A 21,729-nucleotide genomic window follows, 5' to 3' on the forward strand; every position below is an offset into this window, starting at 1 on the left:
TAAGAATTTCTTGCATTCTCAAATGCACAAAAGCAAGCATTATATTTGACACCATGCTTACTTCATCAATGATAATAAGTTTCATTTTCTTCAGGACTCTCGAAACTTCGGAACACGCATCTCCAGATAGCTTGTGATATTGCAATTTGTTATCATGCTCCACTGGCAGCATCAGTAAACGATGTAAAGTAATCCCTTTAATATTATGTGCTGCCAGCCCAGTTGGAGCGGTAACAACACAAGACAGCTGTGATTCAGTCCTTTTCTGCAGATAAGATGCAATTGCTTTAATCAGAAAACTTTTTCCAGTTCCCGCTTCTCCACTCACGTACAGTCGGACAGGCTTAAATGATGTACATGAGCACTCTTTCTTCTCATGACTCAATCCATGTTCAACCTGTTCTGTGACTTCGTCATATATCAGTTTCTGCTCAAGGTTTAATTGTTTCACCAAATCTTCTAAATTAATTACATCCTCTTGAGCTTGCTCCATAGCTCTTTCCACCTCATCCATGGCAGTGGCAGCTTTATTTTGGATAATTGGTCTTCCTAGTGGATCCTGACTCAATGAAGCAGAACTCTGACTGCCTTGAGAACTGTCCCTCGCAATCTCTGCAGCAATTTTTGCTTCTTGCTCTATTTCTTCATTCAACATTTGCAGATAATTTGGAAAAACAGGACATTCTATGGTATCCTTCGTAGCATTAAAAGAGTCTTCATAACAGAGAAAATCTCCAAGTAGTTACTCTTCTTCTCGCCATGGTTTAAAGAGTTGCAAAAGAGCCAAATAATAAAATTCACTTTTATCTGGATTTTCACAACTCAATTTTCGATGATTAATCAAATGACCTTTTTTCTGTTTCACTAGACATCCTTCACATCCAATGACAGCATATATTCCATTATTGATATCTTCTCTGATGATCCTCTTATAAATATATCTTTGCAGAACTTCATAGAGACAAGCATTCTCAAGGTGAGGACTTCTATTTGGATAGTATGTATCCAACATGTTTGTCTTCAAAATATCTGTACTTTCTGGTTCTTTCTCCGCCAAATACTCTAACTCTTGTACAGATTTCAAAACTCGATTTCGTGTTGCAGCAAGACCTAGACTCACCCAAATGATGGTTCTAGATTTGGCATAGAGACTTGCTGATGACAATTGATCAGAACATTCATATGCTCCAATTTCTCGATGCGACAACATCTTCAGACTGTAACTGTATAATTTCTTCCTTAGACTCTTTTCATGTGAAATGTCCTCCCACATTTCCTTCAGTTCTGTCTTTTCTTTTTTTGTGATGTAAGACGTCACATATCGAGCCACAGCAATAGAGTTGTCAGCAACGAACTGAATATCCATGTTAGCATTCCACATGGACAAAATCACTGGGTTGTAGTCGTTGATGTACTTGGACTCTTCATTTCTTTTTAAATTGTGTGTATGTTTTGGTGATTTCCTCGTCACAGTGTGTCGCAGAGAAGACATCAAATTATTTACTCTTCCTATAGAAATCACTGGTCGTGGAAAGCCGAAACGCCATTTTGTGTAGAACTTGTCCTTGTTTCTGAATTTTCGACGACAGTACTTTCCACAACGATGGGATTGAAAGCGTAAAACTTGTTGCCTTAAACTGTTTTCCTCTGTAGTTTTCAGTACAGCACATGTTGAATACTCTTCAATGAAACTCATCACTGTTTCATCTGAATCTGTTCCAAATTTGGGTGCATCTTTAACCCACAACAACATATGTATGTGAGGAGCACCTCTCGCTTGATACTCCTTTCTCCAAAAGAAATCCAAAACCTCTCCAAGGGGAGGATTTTTTTTGTTGGTAATAAAAGACATCATAGCTTCAAATCTATGATTGAAATATCTGCATACATTCACTCGATCCAAAGAACACAGTTCTCCAGGTGTTTTGAATTCTAATTTTGTATATTTGCATTTGCCTCTCGTAGAAATTGAAGTAAGTCGTCCCATGCATACTCGGCACAGCTAAGAGTGAGGAACCATGTAGGAGTTCCTAAGTTTCTTAGCATACATTTCAATTCCCCATGACGACGGTACCAATACTCATTTTTACCACGCTGACTTGCCATGAGATTGAGTAGATGAGATTCCAAAATATTATCTTGCAGATTCACTTTCTCCATAAAGTCCCTCGCCAAAACATTTTGCAGATGTGCTCCACTTTTCAGTATATGGTTTACTGCATAAGAAAGCCCAGACAAGTCACTTTCATACAGTAGATGAAACAAATAGGGAATGCATTGACGAAACCTTGGATCTTCAGCATATAATCTTACAGTTCGATATTCAGATGCAGGAATTTTAAGTGGACGATCGTCATATCGTCCACCTCGACCTGTTGGAAATAGCTGTGGAAAACAACGAGCTTCCAAACTTTCTTCCCATACACTAATGGGACTTCCTTTTGCTGCTTTCATTTGAAACAATTCAATTGCATTCCCCATTACTTCTTTGGAATGCAAAGGATGAACAGTATAATGTTCATATATTTCTTCACTTCTAGACACATCAACTTTTTCAATTTGGCCGCCTGAACAATCACTGTCTTCATCTGCAGCTGTTTCCTCTGCTGCAACACATACATCTTTGTAATACTCATTGTTTTTGACTAAATACAACATTGCCTTTTTGACTTTCCTAACATCCACTAAATCTTGCCAGATTTTCTTACTCTTTGTTGGAACCCCATTAACTAGAATAACTAAAGGTTCCTCTTCTACTTTTTCTATACCAATTGTATCAATATTTATTTTAAATCAAGAGGCAAATAAACAACTCTTCCCTTTAATCCTCTCTGCAAATCTGAAGGAGGCAATTTCCCTATCTTAGGCTCCATGCGAACAATTGCCTGAAAAGGGTGGACACATTGAATCAAAATAGACTCATATGTATTTAAATCCATCAATTCACGGGAAATGTCTACCAACTCCAGTTTATTATGAACAGCTCTAGCAGGCATTCTGTTTTGATTTAATTTATCATAACAATATTTACAAATACGCTGATCAGAACTCAAATCAAAACAATTCTCCACCCACAAATAAGTTGCAAAATCCTTCCACTCATAATTATTCATCTTTTCACTTTTTACGTATAAATCAACTAATCTAGTTTGATGCTTATAATGACTTCGTCGACAACACACACAAGTAAAATTCGGCCTTTCACTAGATTTCACCTTAAACCTGGTAATTTCCTGCTCAAACTTTTCTGTACTTGAAATCTGTACATTGTCTTCCACATTACCTTGAATTGCTGTGTCAATTTCTACACTATCCTCTTTTCCACCAAAATAACAAATCTCAATTTCTTCACAAATCTTCTTCACATCTAATTCAGTTCCATGCAAAAGAGCACTGTTTAATTGTTTAAGCTTAAGTGCTGGACTTTTTGCATAATACAACATTCTCACTAATTTCCTCATTTTGGTATGATGCACTGCTAACATCCTAAAATGATGAAAAACACTCTGACAGACTTTTCTAGAAAGACAAGCCAGTGAATGGCCTTGCAAACCTGTGTTTTCTCTCACTCTGCAAGGATCTAAGTCTTGCAACAACTTCACTTTCTGCTTTAGACTTTTCTTACTATATGTACGTAAGAAATTACAAAACAAATCAATTGATTCCTGTCGCACACTACAAATACGACTACACTTCCAAGTGTACACTGGACCCTTAGTACGTCTCCCTAAAACTTCATCAGTTAACACCTCTTCTGGTTCTCTAGGCACAAGTTTCTCTTTTTCAATCGGACAACCGTCTTTCACTTCATACGCTCGACCCCTGGTGTCAACTGCATGCATTAAATCATTCTCCTGGAAGTAACTCTCCTCCTTAAAAAATGGCTCACAACTTGAACTGTGCATCCATTCTCCAGGAAAAACTTTACAAAAATTAGTCCGATTAATTACTCTTTTCCATCTACTGTTTGATTTGAAAACATCAATTGTCTTGTTAAGTGTCCTAATTCTATTGATTATTAAAATAAATATTTTTTTCTTAACTTCAAAAGCCTGATCAACAATCTTCTCTACACTTTTTTTTTCTTATAAAAAGCAGCTCTCTGTTTACCTTTCCTAATGTTTTTTAACAAATTTAAAACCACCCTATTGCGAAACATTCATTTACGAATGTCTCTAAACTGATTCTGCCTTCTATTCCTATACATATTATTCTCTCCTGCTCCAGTTGTAGGATTCTTTGAGGTTCTCTCCTTCCTTTTCAAATTTACTCTCTCATTCTCTTTTTCTACATGCTGTCCATCATTTTTTTTTAAAGTACATATGTTCCGTATAAAAGACTTAGGGCCAGATGTAGGTGGCCGTTTCAGGCCATTTACCGACCGGTAACGGCCGATTTTGGCCGCTACCGACCGGTAAATGGGTTTTCGGTATGTAGGGGCAATTTTTTACAGATTCGGTAAATTTACCGATTCGGTAAATTTACCGATTCTGTAAAATACCAAATCGGTATTTTTACCGATTTGGTAAATCTGAGATGTAGGTGGGACTCTTCTGATCCCAAAAGCCTTACCGAATCGGTATTTTACCATCAAATCCAATTTGATGGTAAAATACCGATTCCGGTGTGCATGCACATGTGTGCATGCACACCTATGCCATATGACAGGCAGACCTGCCCTTATGGCATGTATGCCTGCCACATGGCACCCGAGCCTGTTTTGGGGGGTCCAGAGGGTGTCAAAGTGACACCCCCTGCACCCTTGTGAAAATCGGTATTTACCGATTCGGTAAATAACGAATCGGTAATGCCCATTCATTCCTATGGGCTTCAAAGCCCATAGGAATGAATGGGCATTACTGATTCGGTATTTACCGAATCGGTAAATACCAAATTGTTCCGATTCGGTATTCCAGCACATCTGGAATACCTACATATCCACCCCTCAGATTTGCCGATTCTTAATTACCGAATCGGTAAAATTCGGTAATTTTCGGTAATTAAGAATCGGTAAATCTATTCTACCTACATCTGGCCCTTAGTTGTCTTACCAGGAGCTTGGTTCCTGTTTTTTGAAGTATTTGTTGTGGAAGAGTGCTGTAATTCCGTTGCTGTTTTTGTTTTTTGGCGGTTACGTTGTTTTTGTTTCCTTTCCCTTGATTTCAATCTGTGTTAAAGAAAAAAATAGCACATTATAAACCACTATTACCAAACAACAAAGCAATGACAAAAAGCAAACAGTCTATTCAGGGTTACAGATCAAGTCAGGATTCTGCAGGGGTGCAGAAGAGGTGAGGCCTGTATTGAAGAGTGTAGTGGAACACAGCTCTGTCCACAGGTACAAAGTAGGTGAGACCTGTGTCTAAGAGTCCAGTAGAGGATAGACTTCATGAAGTCTAGTCCACTGCACTCTTATACAAAGGCTTCACCACCTATGCTTCCCAGGAAAGGCCTCTCTCCCACTACAGTCTTGAACATAGATCTCACCTCCTCTGTCCCTATGGACATGCCTCACCTCATCTCCACAATCTACTTCCTAATCTCAGGTAAAACAGGTGACATGATTGTGAAAAGATCAAATTTTTTTATGTAATCATGCACACACAATCTATTCTTTCTCAAAAATGTAAAACACATTACTTTGCCCTATAAATGTTTCAGTAGTGTAATGAAAAGCTTATACATATCACCTTATCTCTGTTTATCAAATTTCATTCTAAAAAAAGATTATGAGGCCTAAGCAGGACTGCTCATGTGATGAATCCTGTCCAGGGGAGCACAAAACGTGAGGCTTCTGTCCAAGAATGCAGTGGACAGGACTAAACTGGAGTAGTGTGCAAGAAAAAGATGAGCCTCATTTATAAAGCCATGCGTCAGTTTTGCGCTACTGATGCGTCACTTTTTGTGACGCATTGGCGGCATAAAACATGTGCCTTGTTGCACCATATTTAAAAAGTGACACATGTAGGTAGATGCGTCATTTTTTAAACCTCTGCACCACATTATACCTCTGTCAAGTGTAATGTACACACAGAGGGGTAATTTCTCCACAAAACGCCTCGTAATAATGACGCAGTGAAATCTATGTTACATCAAAATCTTGCACCTGCCTCACAGCAGGGATAAGACTGAGGCAAACACTTTCACATGGAGCTTTCCCCATGTGATAGCATTCTGACACCTAAGCAGGAGTGCAGATGAGATGAAGACTGTCCAGGGAGCACAAAAGGTGAGGCTTGTGTCCAAGAGTGCAGTGGACAGGACTAAACTGGAGTACTGTGCAAAAAAAAAACCTCATTTATGAGGCCCTGCGTCAGTTTTGCACTGCTGATGCTTCACTTTTTGTGATGCATCGGCGGCTTAAAACATGTACCTTTTTGCGCCATATTTAAAAAGTGACGCATGTAGGTAGATGCGTCACTTTTTAAACCTCTGCGCCACATTATACTCAAAAATGTAAAAGCCATTCATATTCCCCAAAATCGTTTTTGACATCACATTTAGGAAACACAGCACATGTCCTATGTAAAAGCATTCCATGTCATTACTGAAACCTCACTATTTTACAAAATACAATTCCTCTATGCAAACAAACTCAATATGCTTCCTACACTGAGTTAACACAGGTAACATCATTGTAAAGAGTCAAATTGACGCCTGTGTCTAAGAGTGCAGTCGGGATAGGCTTCATGAAGCCTAGTCCACTGCACTCTTAGACACAAGCCTCACCACCTACGCTCCCCAGGAAAGCCCAAACATGTACCTTTTTGCACCATATTTAAAAAGTGACGCATGTAGGTAGATGCGTCACTTTTTAAACCTCTGCGCCACATTATACTCAAAAATGTAAAAGCCATTCATATTCCCCAAAATCGTTTTTGACATCACATTTAGGAAACACAGCACATGTCCTATGTACAAGCATTCCATGTCATTACTGAAACCTCACTATTTTACAAAATACAATTCCTCTATGCAAACAAACTCAATATGCTTCCTACACTGAGTTAACACAGGTAACATCATTGTAAAGAGCCAAATTGACGCCTGTGTCTAAGAGTGCAGTCGGGGATAGGCTTCATGAAGCCTAGTCCACTGCACTCTTAGACACAAGCCTCACCACCTACGCTCCCCAGGAAAGCCCAAACATGTACCTTTTTGCGCCATATTTAAAAAGTGACGCATGTAGGTAGATGTGTCACTTTTTAAACCTCTGCGCCACATTATACTTAAAAATGTAAAAGCCATTCATATTCCCCAAAATCGTTTTTTACATCACATTTAGGAAACACAGCACAGGTCCTATGTACAAGCATTCCATGTCATTACTGAAACCTCACTATTTTACAAAATACAATTCCTCTATGCAAACAAACTCAATATGCTTCCTACACTGAGTTAACACAGGTAACATCATTGTAAAGAGTCAAATTGACGCCTGTGTCTAAGAGTGCAGTCGGGATAGGCTTCATGAAGCCTAGTCCACTGCACTCTTAGACACAAGCCTCACCACCTACGCTCCCCAGGAAAGCCCAAACATGTACCTTTTTGCGCCATATTTAAAAAGTGATGCATGTAGGTAGATGCGTCACTTTTTAAACCTCTGCGCCACATTATACTCAAAAATGTAAAAGCCATTCATATTCCCCAAAATCGTTTTTGACATCACATTCAGGAAACACAGCACAGGTCCTATGTGCAAGCATTCCATGTCATTACTGAAACCTCACTATTATACAAAATACAATTCCTCTATGCAAACAAACTCAATATGCTTCCTATACTGAGTTAACACAGGTAACATCATTGTAAAGAGTCAAATTGACGCCAGTGTCTAAGAGTGCAGTCGGGGATAGGCTTCATGAAGCCTAGTCCACTGCACTCTTAGACACAAGCCTCACCACCTACGCTCCCCAGAAAAGCCCAAACATGTACCTTTTTGCACCATATTTAAAAAGTGACGCATGTAGGTAGATGCGTCACTTTTTAAACCTCTGCGCCACATTATACTCAAAAATGTATAAGCCATTCATTTTCCCAAAATCGTTTTTGACATCACATTTAGGAAACACAGCACAGGTCCTATGTACAAGCATTCCATGTCATTACTGAAACCTCACAATTTTACCAAATACAATTCCTCTATGCAAACAAACTCAATATGCTTCCTACACTGAGTTAACACAGCTAACATCATTGTAAAGAGTCAAATTTATTTCTTTAAACATGCACACATTCTTTATTCCTTTTAAAAAATGTAAAAGCCATTCATTTTTCCCAAAATCGTTTTTGACATCACATTTAAGAAACACAGCACAGGTCCTATGTACAAGCATTCCATGTCACTACTAAAACTTCACAATTTTACAAAATACAATTCCTCTATGCAGTAAAAACGTTTTACCAAGCATTACCAAAAAGCATGACACAAAGCAACATTAAAAAACCACAATTTTCTTCCAAATCTTCTCCATAGAGTATACAAGTCCCTATGTATATTAAATGAATCATAACTCACCTTTACAAATGCTCTAGGAGATTCACAACAGTGTCAGATACACACACCAATATTTCTTTAGCAGAGCAAAAGGTATGTTCTCCAGGCACTGCAACCATTAATGGCACAGAAAATCTCTAAATCTACCCACATATTGCTCATGGTAACCAATCAAAACTCTTCCTTCTGTATTTTCAAACCAACACCCTTCCCCCCTCAGCCCTTTCTACCTGTTACCATAGCAACTCCCTCCTCACTGAGCTCCAAGGTTTAAAAGTTTATTCAACAATGTTGCAAATCACCTCAGCAAGGATGTTTGACCTGCGAATACACCAGCTTATCTGGTGCAATGTTTCTTTAAATGACTTTTTTTAACCATTCAAATTACTTCTTACACAGAACACAACCATGCACCCTAACATACAGTTTGCAACTATCTCAATCTACCAATCATTGCTTGTGATTCAAGAGCACTGAAACTCCACAGGTTTTTTTGCAAACTCCTACTGTTCCAACTGCCATTTTATTCCTACACTTCATCTGACTGCACCAGAACCTCCTCTACCATGTATTCTGTCTGGATTATTGGACATAGCTATATCCACTGAGCCAAAGGTATGCAGCTACCTTGATTTACCAAATGTGAATATTAAATGGATTGGCCAGAGAGGATTGAGATGTCACCAATTGATACCATTGGTGAAAACCTTTTTGCATTTGCCACACCCTAACCTCATAATTCTGCACTGTGGTGGAAATGACTTAGGCACTTTGACTGGGGTAGGTCTGGAAATGCTTTTAAAGGACACCTTTGAACAATTGATGGCACTTTTCCCTCAAACTGCCTTGGTATTTTCCAATATATGCCAAAGGCAGAAATGGAACTGGTCCAACCAATTTTGTCCACAATTTGAGAAAGCACGGAAACATGTGAATAAATCTGTTTCTGCTTACATGAGAGACTATGGAATGGGTTCAATATACAACAACAACTTGCGTTACAACATGCAAGATATCTACAGAGGAGATGGTGTGCACTTCTCAGATGAAGGGAATAGAATATTCCTCCTGAATTTAAGACTGTGCATTGGTACCTACTTGTAGGTACCTAAATCAGCCACAGAACCCAAAAGCCCTTTTCAGGGCTACCCTATCTCTGATCACTCCAACAGATTATCTTTTTCTAACTTTTTTCACTATTTTTCACCATAGTACGCTCCCTGGTACGCTTCCCGGTGTTTTTTGGTCTATATGGACCTCCTAACACCCCCTCAGAAAACCTAGGGGGTCAGGGAGTGCCTACCCTGCCCCCTTATACCCATTCCCAACGTTGTTTGTCCTCCATTTTCTGTCTCAAATCTACCGAAACACAAAATGGAGGACTCCCTTAGCGCTGCCGGTACGCGTACCGCGACGCGCACCGGGAAGCGCTCCCAAAAAATGTGAAAAGTTAATTTACATAAAAACCACTGGACACACTTTCACCAAATATAGAATAGCTCATACTACATACCAATCCCTACCATATTCCCAAATTTGGTGGAATTCCATTGAGCCATTTAGCCTGTAGACCTCTCTGAATATCCTGAGGTAAATTACTTCACAAAAACACATCTGAAGTGTTAGATTGACAACCAATTAAAATGTTACTTTCATTTTCTACTATTATTTCATGACATTTGATTGGTTATGTGCCTGAATATATATAAAGAAAGAGAGGGAAACACAGCCATTTTGACTACTACTTCCTGAAGTACATTTCAAGAGCATTTTCACTGACAACTTCAACTGCTTTCTCAAAGGTAAATTATTATTTTGAAAACTGAAGTATGTTGTGCACTTTAAGTTAATTTGGAAAACTTTTTCTGATAGTTATATACTATCCCTCTGTAATAGTTATAGATTGAGATAGACTTCTCTATTATAGTTATGGATGGAGTTAGGCTTGTCTTGTATAATTATGAATTTACTTAGGCTTCATCACATACACTTTTTTATATTTCTACTTCCAGTCTGATACCATACACTGCCCAAAGATAACTTCACTGTTAAAAATCCAAACTACCTGTCTGAACTTAAACCCAACAGTGCCCTATCTCTACTAATATATTTATTTTTTATGCAAATTTCAGCACGAAAATGGAAGGACAACAAAACATTTCCTTTGAAATTGTCCTAGAGAGCAACAATGAAGAAATTATAGAACCCAATGATAACTTGGAATTCATGGATGAATCAAGGGACTATGAACTACTACAATGTGTAGAATCAGTGGATTTGCTCATTCAAAATGAGGACATTTCTGACAGACAAATGATAGAAGTTATATTTAATTTGGAAAAAGAATCTGAAAAATAAATGTATATTTAATAATTCTATAATTGTTTGAGACATTATTCATTTTTATATGTAATTCTTAAACTAGTACCAAATTGATTATAATGTAAAGTCAGACTTATAGTATACTGTGCAACTTTTTTATGTTACATAGTAATTTTGCTCATAGATACTTCCTTTCTCCCAATATGTTATCTCCAATGTGTATTTGACATCTCTTTTTCATCTCCTACCTCCATGTTGTTTCTGCTTTCCTGACAGACTATGATATGGATTCCATATACCACAATAACTTCTGTAACAACATGCAAATTATCTACAGAGGAAACGGTGTACATTACATTTAAGACTCAGCATTGGTACCTACATGTTGGTACTTAAAACACCCAAACAACACAACAACTCTATTCAGAGCAACCCTAACTCTAAGCACTTTAAATTATTATTTTAGTGTTTCACTGAGTTTTCCCCATGTATGGGGCGGGGAGGTGTGTGTGGGGGATGTGTGAGGTGTGTCTGTGAGGTGTGTGTGTGTGTGTATTTCTGAAGGAGGATGAGATGTATAGGTGTGTGTAGGTGTGTGGGGTATGTGGGTGTGGGTGGGGATGTGGGTGTGTAAGGTGTGTGTGTGGGTGTTTGGGGTGTTTGGGTGTAGGTGGGGGTGTGGGTGTGTGAGGTGTGGGTGGGGTGTGTATGGGTGTGGGGGGTATGTGTGTAGGATGTGTGTGTATGTGTGGGTGTGTCAGTGAGGTGTGTGTGTGTGTGTGTTTGGGGGGAGGTGTGTGTGTGGGATGTGTGAGGTGTGTCTGTGAGGTATCTGTGTGGGCGTGTGTGTGTGTTGGGGGGGTGAGGTGTGTGTGTGAGTGTGTGTGTGTGGGATGTGTGGGTGTGGTTGTGGATGTGTAAGGTGTCGGTGAGGGGTGTTTGGGTGTGTGTGGAAGTGTGCATGTGTGAGGTGTGTGTGGGGAGTGTGTGGGTGTGTGGGTGTGGGGTTGTGTGCATGTGGGGGGGTGTGGGACGTACTTGTAGGTACCTAAAACAGCCACAGAACCCAAAAGCTCTTTTCAGAGCTACCCTACCTCTGATCACTCAAAATGATTATTTTATTATTTATTATTATGATTATATAATTTTTTTCACTGTTTTTCCCCATGGTACGCTCCCCGGTACGCTCCCCCATGCGCATTCCGGGCACTCCCCCCGCAAAAATGGAAAAAAATTTAAAAAATGTTTTCTCCCGCGGGATTGTTTTATAGCCCCCACATCAAACCTAGGGGGTCAGGGGGGGTGAACCCTGCCCCCTTTTGGTCATTTCCCCCTTTGTTTTTTGCCACCTCTTGTGTCTCGATCCTACCGAGACACAAGATGGCGGCCGCTGCGGACTGTTTCGAATGTTTACAGACACCCGAGAGCCAATCAGCTTTCCGTGCGCACGTCGCGTGGCGCGCCCGGAGCGCTCCCCGGTGCGCGTACCAGGGCGCTGCCATAGATAGATACATTTTTTGAACCTAAATTACTCAAAATCCTCTGGAGCACATATCTTGAGACATAGCAAAGGCACATCGGGCTACCAGTCCCTACAATTTTGCCAAGTTTGGTGAAAATCCATTCAGCCGTTCGAGCTAAAAGTGCGACCGACCGCCCTATGGAAATTAACATGGGAAAACACGTTTTGGGACCCCCCTTTTATCTCGGCCCCCACTTGACGAATCCCCCCCAAACTTTCGGGGAAGGAGCGGAGCGCCGCGAGGCAAAGTTGCTGAAAAATTCAGGCAGATTCCTCAACCGGCGCCAACGTTATTCCCAATAGAATGTTGCGATTTCCCTATGGAAATCAATCCTAAGTATAACTACCTACTGGCGACTGCCAGTAGTTAATCTATATATATATAACCGGTGAGGGGCTGTGACGGTATGAAGGAGACCGGAGGAGCGGCTTATTGAAAGGGAGTACGGGCATATTGACAACGAGCCCTGCAGACTTTGGCTAGCCTTGGCGTTGCCTCACGGCTTTGAAAACTTTCCTGTTATGGAATACTTCTGACCCGCCCTTCTTGGTGAGGCGATCGGAGCAGTAGAGGTATTTTACCTCTCATGTGGCAATCCCGCCCCTGCTCTATATTGGCGTAACCGGTGAGGGGCTGTGACGGTATGAAGGAGACCGGAGGAGCGGCTTTTTGAAAGGGAGTACGGGCATATTGACAACGAGCCCTGCAGACTTTGGCTAGCCTCTCCACAACACCAGCCCTTTTTGCCTAAACATGTGGCATTCTGGGAGTTGTGGTGCAACGATTTCCGTGAAGCATTGCAACAGGTGGCCTGAATATCGAGGGGGAGGAGCGTAGCAACATCGGCATCATAAAGTAGCAGGAAGCTCAGACCGGGACATTTTGGTCGGGTGAAGGGCGCTGAGGAAGGCGGACAATGCCGAAATGCATTCGCCGCCACCGGACCTTGTTCTCCATGAATAAAGCCTCTCCAAAGTACTTCTCCTTCATGGTTGATTCCTTCTTCTGTATGCGGAGGGTGTGTGTGGATATATATATATATATAGATATATATAGATATATATAGATATATATAGATATATATAGATATAGATATTACCTACTGGCGATAGCCAGTAGCTATATATAGTTAGGACCTAGTTTCCATGGGAAATCCACAACATTCTATTGGGAATAACTTTGGCATCGATTGAGGAAATTGCGTAAATTTGCCAAAATTTTGGCCAGCTTCGTTCTGCTCCTTCTCTGAAAGTTTTGGGGGGATTCGTCAAGCGGGGGACGAGAAAAAAGGGGGGTCCCAAAACGTGTTTTCCCAATGTTAATTTCTATAGGATGTTCAGACAGGGCTACAGCCCGAACCGCTGAGTGGAATTACACCAAACTTTGCAAAATTGTAGGGACTGGTACGCAGAAGTGCCTTTTCTATATTTGGTGAAAATTGCTCCAGTGGTTTTTATGAAAATTAACTTCAAAACACATATATATCTATATAAGCTTACTGTAAGCTTACTGTAATCTTAATGTACTCTGTACCTTCCCGAGTACGAGCTGCATTCTGATTGGCTGCCAATGTCTGTCAACACTCCAAAACGGAAATTGTTGGCAGCCATCTTGTACCTCGGTAGACTGAGGCACAGGAAAGCAGAAAAACAAATGTGTAGAACTCAAAAAGGGGGCAGGGTAGAAGCACCCTGACCCCCAAGGCCTGCTCATGGGGTCCCACAAGAACCCCCGAGGCCCCCCCCCAATTTTTTTTTTTTGAAAAATCGCGGCGTACGCGTGAGATCTGATTGGCTGTCAGCACTTCATCCAAGAAGTGTTGGCAGCCATCTTGGGACCAATATACATGATAGCACCTCATTAAAAAGCATTGTAGTTAATAGAGGGTTTTAGGACTTTAGTTACATTATAATCATGTGTTGATGGTACCATACTCATTTTAGGAATTGTGGTGTGTTCTAAGGTGATTTTACCATGTGAAAAAGCCTTCTGCTGGGATATCATGAATCATGTTGATAAGAAAACTATTATCTCATGCTTTTCCCACAGTGGTTTGGAAGGGGATCTATAAGATAAACTGAAAGCATATTTTCTGTAAATTCACATTATCTTTCTGAGTCATGTGAGAATGAAGTCTGACATTCTCAGTAAAACATGTACATCCAAAAAGGACAGAGACTGTCAGTTGATTCCTTTCTGTTCTACTGCAGCCTCCTAGTATGTTCTAAAGAACAACTAGAGCGCTAACAGTCCTACTTATTACAAAGGAATGGCACACCTGAAGCCATCTTGATTGGAATAAAGTGGTAACTCTTAAAACATTTAATTTAAAAGGAACAAAATGAGGGGGTATATTTTCCCATAGAAAGTATGATTAGTGCTGCAGAAAGAAAAATTAGGGCACATTTTGAGTGACTTCTCAAATCCTCTTCTATTTCATTAAAAAAGTTCTGACATGCAGTCTCGCAAGATGGCCTCCAGAGACAAAAGAGCCCAAATGTAGCCCAAATATCACCCAGATGTAACCCAATTATAGCCCAATGACAGAATGTCCCAGAGTGTTCTAAAGAACAACTAGAGCGCTAACAGTTTTACTTATGACAAAAGTATGGCACACCAGAAGCCATCTTGATTGGAATGAAGTGGTAAGTCTGAAAACATTTAATTTAAAAAGGAACAAAATGAGAGGGTTCATTTTGCCATAGAAAGTATGATTAGTGCTTCAGAAAGAAAAATTAGGGCACATTTTGAGTGACTTCTCAAATCCTCTTCTATTTCATTAAAAAAAGTTCTGACATGCAGACTGAAACATGCACTTTGAATACCAGCAGCAGACTTCCCTGGTGAGTAGTAGCTTTACTACAGTGATCTAATGAGCAACTAGAGTGCTAACATTCAGAATTTATGGCAAATGTGTGACACATCTAAATGCCTTCTTGATGAAACCAAAGTAAACAAGCATTGAAAATGCAATAGATCTCGCTCTCGTTTAAGTTAAAGCCATTCTGTTTGTAATGAGGTGGCTTTTTAGCTTTGCTTTTATTAGTGTTTTTTAAACATTCATGTAAATAACATGCATATGTATGCATATATGTATATGTATGCATGCATTTATATTTGTATTTATATAGATAAGCAGATTATATATGTTTATATATGTATGTATATATATACACATACATATATATAAATGCATATGCCTATAAATGCATATATATATGTGTATATGTGTGCGTGTAGAGAGAGGTAGAGAGGTAGAGGTGAAGAGGTAGAGATGTAGAGGTAGAGAGGTAGAGACTAGTAGAGAGAGAAGTAGAGAGAGGTAGAGAGGTAGAGAGTAGAGAGTGAGTAATAAAGAGTATAGAGTGAGTAGTAGAGAGTAGTAGAGAGCAGTTGAGAGAGTAGCAGAGAGTGAGTAGTAGAGTGAATAGTAGAGTGAGTAGTAGAGAGTAGTAGAGAGTGAGTAGTAGAGGGGGAGTAGTAGAGAGTAGTGGAGAGTAAGTAGTAGAGTGAGTAGTAGAGAGCAGTAGAGAGTGAGTAGTAGAGAGTAGTAAAGAGTGAGTAGTAGAGAGTAGTAGAGAGTGAGTAGTAGAGAGTGAGTAGTAGAGAGTAGTAGAGAGTTAGTAGCAGAGAGAGAGAATAGTGGAGAGTAGTAGAGAGTAGTAGAGAGTGAGTAGTAGAGAGTAGTAGAGAGTGAGTAGTAGAGTGAGTAGTAGATAGTGAGTAGTAGAGTAGTAGAGAGAGAGTAGTAGAGAGTGAGTAGTAGAGAGTAGTAGAGAGTGAGAAGTAGAGAGTGAGTAGTAGAGAGTAGTAGAGAGTGAGTAGTAAAGAGTGAGTAGTAGAGAGAGAGTAGTAGAGAGTGAGTAGTAGAGAGTAGAGAGTAGTAGAGAGTGAGTAGTAGAGAGTAGTAGATAGTGAGAAGTAGGGAGTGAGTAGTAGAGAGAGAGTAGTAGAGAGTTGTAGAATAGTAGAGAATGAGTAGTAGAGAGTGAGTATTAGAGAGTAGTGGAGTAGTAGAGAGTAAGTAGTAGAGAGTAGGGGAGAATATTCCAAAGTTTGGCACAGCACCACTTGCAAAATAAGTCCAATCAATTCATATCACTTAGAGTCCTTATTGAAGCGCTGAATCTTGGTGTATATTCAAATGCTTTTATTTTCCTTAAGTTTATGTACAACAGCCAGCCGACGCGTTTCGTTCTGTACAACAGAACTTCTTCAGGGCGTTCTTATTTCCTTCAGTATCCTGTTGTCATATAACTAGATATTTCTTCCAAATATTAGATGAGACGTAAGTACATTCTTATTCAAAGTGACTAGGTATCAATTTTACCCACACAATTCGGGCACACTTGAGTAATTTATAGCATCCTTAAAGTCAGTCTTTCAAAAATTCCAAACTATAGGACATGATAATCCAAATCCAAATGTTTCTCAAGAAAAGTCATTTTCAATTGTTCAGAATATTGGCGTTTGGGCAGATATGACCCAGGGACCCCCAATATGCAAGGAGAATTAGTCCCCCTCTGCAAATGCACCAGTGACCTGCGTTGCAGAGAGGTGTAAAAAGGGGCATAGCCTCATTACACCTCTGTGCAATGCAGCCCCCTGGCGCATACTGGAGGTTCCAGGTGGGCTAGTTGTCCCCCAGGGACCCCCAGTTTGCAAGGGGAATTAGTTCCCCCTCTTCAAACATGCACGGGGGCTGCATTGCAGAGAGGTGTAAAAAGGGGCATGGCTTCATTACTCCTCTCTGCAATGCAGTACCGTGGCGCATACTGGAGATTCCTGGTGGGCTTTCAGGTCTTATATAGTTAGGAATTAGCATTAAAAAAAACTTTTAAATTCACTGAAAAAAACATAGGTTTCAGGCCTTATATAGTTAGAAATTAGCATTTAAAAAACCTTGCAAATTCACTGAAAAAAACATAGGTTTCAGGCCTTATATAGTTAGGAATTAGCATTTAAAAAACCTTTGAAATTCACTGAAAAAACCTTCTGATTTCTTTATTTTTCTTTTTTGAATGGAGATGAAAATAAAAGTATGCTCTCTGGACATTAATGGTTTGAATGATAATAAAAAAAGAGGGGCCTTAGCCAAAATGATACAGCTACTTCGAATTGATATTCTCTGTCTGCAAGAGACTCATGTCGCATGGGATAAAAGGAGGATTCTTAATAACTTAGGACTAGATCTATTGATCTGCTCCAAGCAGACCGGAATTAAACGTGGTGTCGCAATTTTTATGCGACGCAATTTAGGGTCTTGAATTAAAACAACTGCGGACAAATGGGGACGGTGGGTCTCTGCAGAATTGTTGTTATATCAACAAAAGTTTGTGATATATACTATCTATGGCCCCAATTTGGATGATGCCGAGTTATTTAATTCTCTAAATCAGGAGCTATCTGTCTGTACTTCTCCATTTATTTTATGTGGTGATTGAAATATCCATCTAGAAGCTAATTTTGATATCAGACATGATAAATATACGGGCTTTAAACCACGAACTTTTAGGGCCTTGAAGAGGTTACTGATGGACAACTGTCTTATGGATGTGTGGTCTTCTATGTATAATAAAGACCCCGGTTATAGTTTTTTTTCTGCCCCACATCGAAAGCATGTCCGTCTTGACTATTTTCATGTTTCTCAATTCTTTTTTGACAAAGTAAAAATGGAAATTCTCCCAAGATTATTATCTGATCATAATCCTTTAGTACTATATATCAGTTTACCATTTATAGATGAAAGACCTAGAACAACTTGGTCATTCCAGAGGAGTCTATTATTTGATGAAGAATATATTCAATATATAACTAAAGTTATACAGGAATTCTTTGATATTAATAACAATAGTACACCTATCCCTGTGGTATGGGACACATTTAAATCAGTAGTAAGAGGAGAAACTTTAAATTACTCAAATTTCCGAAGTAAAAGCAGACGGGAACAATTTTTGAAAGACGTTGATATGGTTTCGCGGGCAGAAAGAAACCTAGCTGAAAGTATTAAAACTAATACCCACATTCAGGAATCCCAAAATGATCTCTCTATTAAGCGTAGCATGGTTTATTCCCATATGGTGGAGCGTGTGATATTGCAATATAGACAACATAGACATGAAAGTTATGAACTAAGTGAGCAAACAGGGAAAATTTTGGCTCAAAGATTGCGTCAAAAAACAACGGCTAATGAAATTCTCAAAATTCGAGATCTTAATGGGAATATGAAAGTATCTAAGAAGGATATATTGTCCGCCTTTAGTGAGTTCTATCAATCTTTATATAGTCAACCTAGGTATAAAGATGATGTAGAAGTGAGAATATCCCAATATTTGGAGGGTGTAGGAATAATTCGGCTAACGGAAGATCAGAGGGAACCTCTTAGTGCTACAGTATCATGGGACGAAATTGAAGCAGCAATAATGGGACTGGCACTTGGTAAGGCAGCAGGGCCTGATAACATACCATTAGAATTTTATCGAACATTTAAGGGAGTGTTAAAACTAGAACTCATAAAACTGTTTCAGTTGCCTTTCTCTGGTACCCCTCCAGAGTCATGGTCGCTAGCTACTATTGTCATCTTCAAAAAGAGGGGGAAGCCCAGTGAAGAAATGGGGTCTTATAGGCCCATATCTTTAATATTCGCCGATAGCAAAATGTTCTCCCAAGTTTTAGCTAATAGACTTAATAATCTGATGCCGTTTCTCGTACCTAGAAGGCAGCATGGCTTTGTAGCGAAACGAGATACTACGGATCATATTAAAAAGATAATAACCTTGTTAGACTGGGCGCAAGCATCTGAATCTCCAGTAGCAGTGGCCCTGTTGGACGCTGAAAAAGCGTTCGACAGGGTCACATGGAGGTTCTTATGGGCGGTTATGACTTGGATGGGACTCCCTGAGGAGATTTTGAATGCAACTAAGGCTCTCTATCATCAACCAAAAGCTGCTATTAGGATCACTGATACAGCATCTGAACCTTTCGAGATAACAAGGGGGACCAGACAGGATTGCCCCTGCTCCCCTCTCTTGTTTGCTATGTATCTTGAACCCTATCTCCATAAATTGCGATTCTCCTATTAACATGACCAGAGAATCTGGATTTCATTAAAGACACGGAGGCTAGCATTATGCATATAACTTTTAATGCAACTCCTTAAATAAGGAGTAAAGGAGAGGAAGGAAATGTCCCAATGAGAAACTTCAATGATGAGACTTCATAAAATCAGGGTAGATGGAGGACAAACGAAATCTCCAAGATCCGAAGAGAAACAATCAGGAATATGAGTTCACGAGAGGTTATCTGAAAAGAAAAGAAGTGTATATAAATTCAGAAATATAAAGAAAGATTAATCTTGATAAGAAACAGTAAGAAATCAAATACAATATTCCATTCATTAAAGTATGTTTATTGTCATAGAAAAGCAATAATGAACATTTTACCAGTTTTACAGAAGTAAATAGTAAGTAAAAGAATAATCATCAACCACCCAGGGAAGGGTGGGAGGGATAATGCTAGCCTCCGTGTCTTTAATGAAATCCAGATTCTCTGGTCATGTTAATAGGAGAATCGCAATTTCATTACAAGACCGGAGGCTACCATTATGCATGTTGGTAGCCTTGTAAAACAACATCAGACATGTGAGATATAGGTTTGCAATAATGATGAGCAAAGGTTCTAGAATTTGACCAATCAGCAGCTTTTAGAATATCATCTAACTTACCTCCTGACCAAAAGGACTTACTGGCCATAGCACCTCTGATAGAATGTGGTTTGAAGATATTAAGATCAACACCAGCAAAATTCATAGCAATTTTAACCCATCTTGCAATAGAGGCAGAAGAGATACCTTTATGAGGTTTAACAAAGGATATAAGTAATTGATTAACACCAGAAGGGCGAAGAGCATGCATTCTCGAATCATATTGTTTCATACAATCTACAACACAAAGTTTTTTACAAATATCAAAACGAGGATAGAAAATAGAATCAGACAAAGTTTTGGTCCTTCTGTGGAGTTCAAATTTAACACCAAACATATCATAAGATCTATAGGAAATATCTAGAGCTCTAACATCAGAAACTCTACGACATGAAATTAGACAAAGAAGAGTAGCTAGTTTGATAGAAAGGTTCTTTCTGTTCAAAAGTGAGTTATCTGGCCAAGTACAGAAAAGGTCAAGAATTAATTTAACATCCCAGAGAGATTGATATCTAGGTTTTGGAGGTCTTCTAAGTCTTATACTTTTAAGGATTCTACAAATAATAGGATTTTTACCTACCGTTTTATTGTTGACCAAGGAATGACCGGCAGAAATAGCTGATCTATAGCAATTGATAGATCTGTAACTCAGACCTCTATCAAATTGTTCTCCAAGGAAATTGATTATATCAATGATAGGTGCTTCCACGGGATCCAAGTCCCTTTCCAAGCACCAACGTAACCAGGCTTTCCAAATGTTGTTATACCGGTAGTGTGTTCCCGGGGCCCAAGATTCTCAGAGGAGAGTTGAAGCTGTTGACGAAAGTCTAGAGAGGTCATTGGATCTCCTGACACTCTCCAGGCAAGAAGGTTCAACTTCCCTGTATGAACAAGAGGGTGAATTAGACCGTCTATGTCGGTGAGAAGGTCGTTGAGAGAAGGAATTAGGAAAGGAAGGTCGTAAGACATCTCCAGAGTAGTTGGGAACCAGGCTTGGGAAGGCCAAAAGGGAGTTATCAGGACAATGGAAGCATGTGGATGTCTTATTTTCTGGAGGACCCTCTGAATCATTGCAAAGGGAGGGAAGGCATAAGCGTTGATTCCAACCCATGATTGGAGGAAAGCATTGACTGCTAGAGCACCCGGGTCGGGCATCCAGCTGTAATAGGGTTCCATTTGAAAGGTTAATCTGCTCGCAAAAAGGTCTATTTGAAAGGGACCCCAAAAGTAATTGAGGGAATTGAATACTAAGGTGTTCAGTTTCCAATCGGAATGATCCAGGAGGAATCTTGAGTTCCAATCTGCAGAGAGGTTGGATTCTCCAGGAAGGTATTCTGCTCTTAGAGAAATTTTGTGTTCCAGACAAAAGATCCAAAGTTTTTGGGCCAAATTTGACAAGTCTTCCGACTTTGTTCCACCCAGATGGTTTATATAGGCAACAGCGGACATATTGTCCATTTTTAAAACAACCGATCTGCCTTGAAGGGAGTGTTTGAAGCTCATTAGAGCATAAAGGCCTGCAGTTAGTTCTAGGTAGTTTATATGGTGAGAAGACTCCTCTTGAGACCAAACTCCACCAGTATTTTGATCTAGGAGACAGGCACCCCAGCCATGAAGGCTGGCATCTGATTCCAAAATAAAATCTGGTGTTGAGCCAAATATTGCTCTGCCGTTCCAAGCATCCA

This window comes from Lissotriton helveticus, chromosome 4_1 (assembly GCF_964261635.1).
Source record: "Lissotriton helveticus chromosome 4_1, aLisHel1.1, whole genome shotgun sequence".
NCBI classification, from domain to species: domain Eukaryota; kingdom Metazoa; phylum Chordata; class Amphibia; order Caudata; family Salamandridae; genus Lissotriton; species Lissotriton helveticus.